At 36.0% G+C, this 3709-nt stretch overlaps 1 long non-coding RNA gene across 2 annotated transcripts; it reads right to left on the minus strand.

Annotated features, from left to right (window-relative positions):
- Window positions 1-224: 224 nt before the first annotated feature.
- On the minus strand, window positions 225-2584 carry LOC122318104. 2 transcript variants are annotated; one of them, XR_006244716.1, is made up of 5 exons: window positions 2444-2584; window positions 2261-2350; window positions 2042-2145; window positions 1363-1530; window positions 225-719 (listed from the first exon to the last, which is right to left on the minus strand). It is a non-coding gene; the product is annotated as an uncharacterized LOC122318104 (long non-coding RNA). The 2 variants fall into 2 exon arrangements; XR_006244715.1 differs by having other exon boundaries at window positions 1363-2145.
- Window positions 2585-3709: the final 1125 nt, after the last annotated feature.

Here is a 3709-nt window from a genome sequence, read left to right on the forward strand (position 1 = left end):
ATATATATATATATATATCATGTCCATATATATATATGCACATGATACTTTGAGATTTCGCTCAACCTATGATTTACAGAAGAATATCAACATAGACCATAATGGGCTGTTGCAGCTGCCTCCAAAGTTTTAATGTGCCTACAATGTGATGCACTACAGTCAGTAGGATTGTAAACAATCTTTATGATTAATGATTCCATGTATCGGGACGACCAAAAAACATGTTACCAAATGCAAAAACATATTTAATACAACTTCATTATAAATGGGGGCATCTAATCCAACATCTAAAATCATAAATAGTTAACATCTAGGTAACATCAACTACAAAAGCATTGATTCATGACTCGGATAATGGAGATCATGCAATACATAATAATCTCTGCTTAAAACTACTAAAAAATCCAACTGGTTTCATTTCTAGAAGGAAAAGATACCCATATCACAAGAAAGTAATTGAACAAAAAATTGCAAAAGATGATTATAAAAATTAAGAGAACAAGGATTGTGACACGCTTGTGCCCATAATCGGTAAGTGATTTTGTATTTTATGCATAAATTCGGTAGCTCAAACTCTGAATTGTTGTTCCTTTTTCCTCTAGCCCGCTCAAATTTCCTTCCTTTTGACCGTATATAAAGTTTAAGTGGCTGTGTAGCATACTTGGGGCTGGTCCAAAGTGCTTCATAGCTTCCCGAGCATTCTTAGGACCTTTGAGAACCTGCAGCATTTTCCATTAAACAATTTTCCAAACAGTTCCTCTCACTTAATCATAAGATAATATCAATAAAAAAAATGCCTTGCATAAAATAAAGAGAATCAGTATACTGTAAGGCATAATATTGGATAAGTTTTGATTTCTATATCCATTATATTTAATAAATACAAGATTAATTAAGTTATATCAATTAAATACAGACAACTTATTTATTTGAATTCCCTGCAGAACCACCCCATTTTTATCCACAAATTCTAGTAACCAGAACCAATCACAGAGAAGAACGAGAACTTACATTTACAAGCGGGAAATGCATCTTTCATGTTACCATTAAAAAAACATCTTTTATGCTTCTGTCCTAACCTTCCTAAAAAATTAGGTTGCTCAACCCACCTCTGACAAATTACCTAATCAACCCATCGGACCTAACCACTTGATATCAAATATAGAAGTCCATCTGGACCACCAAAATTAGTGAGTGCATACTCAGAGAAACCATTTAGTTCATGAAAAATGGCACCCATGAGATATTTACAAATATGAAAAATTTACCTAACCATCAAAGAACTAGAGAGAATAAAATGCAAACCTAATTGAAAGGGCACAATAAACAGAGTGAGTTTAACAATAATTCCAAATAACATACCGTGTTCTACCCAAGAGGAGCTCTAAGACCCAGCTGGCCAAATGTCAAGCATTCCCCATCTGCCTTCTCAATCCTAGCTCTGGCAGTCTCTGTGAACCTTAGGGCAGGGACTTCATACACGTGAATGCCATCAGTCACCGCCCCAACAATCACAACAATCTTATTCTCCTTTAAACAAAACCAGAAACCGTATCAATCATAAATGTAAAAAACAATTTCAACGAAAGCTACAAGGTACTAATAGCATAAAAAATTTATATAAAAATTAAACTTTATATCTTCTCCCCGTTTCGGTACTAAAATCAGACATAGCAAGTGAAAAGCGAATCAAAAGTTCAAGTTTTTAATTACTCATTTCTAACTAAATGTATTGATAGATTTAAGTCCTTCTACTCGAATGAAACATAAAGAGCTTAAATTTATGGATTCCCAACTGATATGTCGCAAGATCACTATCTAAAAAAAATTGTATATATTCTTCACTTCTTCTCATTACAGAAAAATAGAAGATATACAGAGGGATACTTATTAAGAAGAAGATATATATATATAGAGAGAGAGAGTTTTCTCAAAAAAAAAAATATATATATATATAGAGAGAGAGAGAGAGAGAGAGAGAGAGAGAGAGAGAGAGAGAGAGAGAGAGAGAAGCTCATTGGCCTTCATGAAACAAATCAACCTAGAGAGAGACATAGGTGGCTTGTTGACCTTGCTCATGAAAAGCCTCTTCAGTATCACCGCATTGAAAAAGCTCCCCGTCCTCCGCACCAAAAACCAGTACAACTGTTCACAGATCAGCAATCCACGTCAACCACAAACCAAATCCTCCATAGCCACACATATAAATCAGTTAAAATGAATATTTATATACACAAACGCAAGGAGAAAGAGAGAGGACCTTGACGAGGAGCTTGAGGTAGATATCGTCAGATTTAAGGGCAGTTCACTTGGACTTCTTGCTCTTGCCACCTGCGACCAAACCGATACCCTACAAAAGCAGAGAGAAGGTGAAAGTAAATTCACAAAGCATGAGAGGAAATGACACTCTGAATCGTTAGGGTTTCAAGGGGTAAGTATATACCATGGCTGCTTATGCTATTGCATGGTGCAACTGCAAGGATTGCAGATCGTGCTACCAGAGACGGTATAGCCTTGGGTTTTGGGACCGAGAGAGTTATGTCAAAGTGTCGAGGTCACATTGCACATCGATGTTATCTCTAACTGGACACGTGGCAGACATTTAATTTATAGAGTACTATGAAGTCCACAAAAAAATATAGGAAATATACATTTATAATTTGTTATACCATAATAATAACTTACATTAATTTATAAATTTTAATAAAATATTTTTATGGATCAAAAATTTGTTTAATCTAAGTTGATGGTTAATGTTGTTTTGAATTCTTTGTTTAGCATGCTTCAAAATGTATTATATAAGGAAAACATTATGACCAGCTGATTTTGCACACCCCTTGTGCACATATCTACCAAGCATGCCACCCACAAATTAAAATGGGGCATTTTTGCATGGGAAAATGGGGGGTTGGGGACGAGCGGGAGACAAAAAATAAAGGAAAAAATGGTCACTTTAAATGAAACGGTTCATTTCCTTCTACTGAAATTGTGAGTTTCGTTCTGTCAATCCTCATTCTCCACGCGAATCCTTCTCTCCATTCTACTTCCATTCCCCCATCCATTCTCCTTCTCTCCTCCATCCTGCTCCTGAACCTAACCCTAATCGTGGCCAAAGGTTCCGTCGATCCTCCTTCTCTACATGAATCCTTCTATACATTCTCCTTCCATTCCCCTGTCCATTCTCCTTCTCTCCTCCATCCCACTCCCGAACCCTAACCCTAATCCTAGCCAAAGTCCACAAATCAGTTTGTCCTTTCTCCTTCTCTCCTACCCAAGCACTCAATTATTTTCTTCTTCTACAACTCCCAAATTCAATCTCCCTCTTCTCCATGTTCTATCATCCACTCTCTCTCTCTCTCTCTCTCTCTCTCTCTCTCTCTCTCTCTCTCTCTCTCTCTCTCTCTCTCTCTCTCTCTCTCTCTCTCTCTCTCTCTCTATGATTTTCGATAAAGTTAGGTTGATTAAGTATGTGGGATGTATTTAATTTTTAGTTTTGAGATGCATTTTTTTTTCAAAATTTGATTGTTTGGGAACAAGGATGGTCATGTAATTGGTTTATATCTATGGACTGAAATGTCGGTGATATTTCTCTAATTGTTTCCAGCTTTAGTTTATCTTTAGTTTGAGCTAGTTTTAATCCCACAATGTGTCCTTTTTTTTACTAAAGAATGCTGCAATTTTGTTATTTTTATGTGCATTTCCTTTTGAT

This window comes from Carya illinoinensis, chromosome 8, assembly GCF_018687715.1.
Source record: "Carya illinoinensis cultivar Pawnee chromosome 8, C.illinoinensisPawnee_v1, whole genome shotgun sequence".
NCBI lineage: Eukaryota > Viridiplantae > Streptophyta > Magnoliopsida > Fagales > Juglandaceae > Carya > Carya illinoinensis.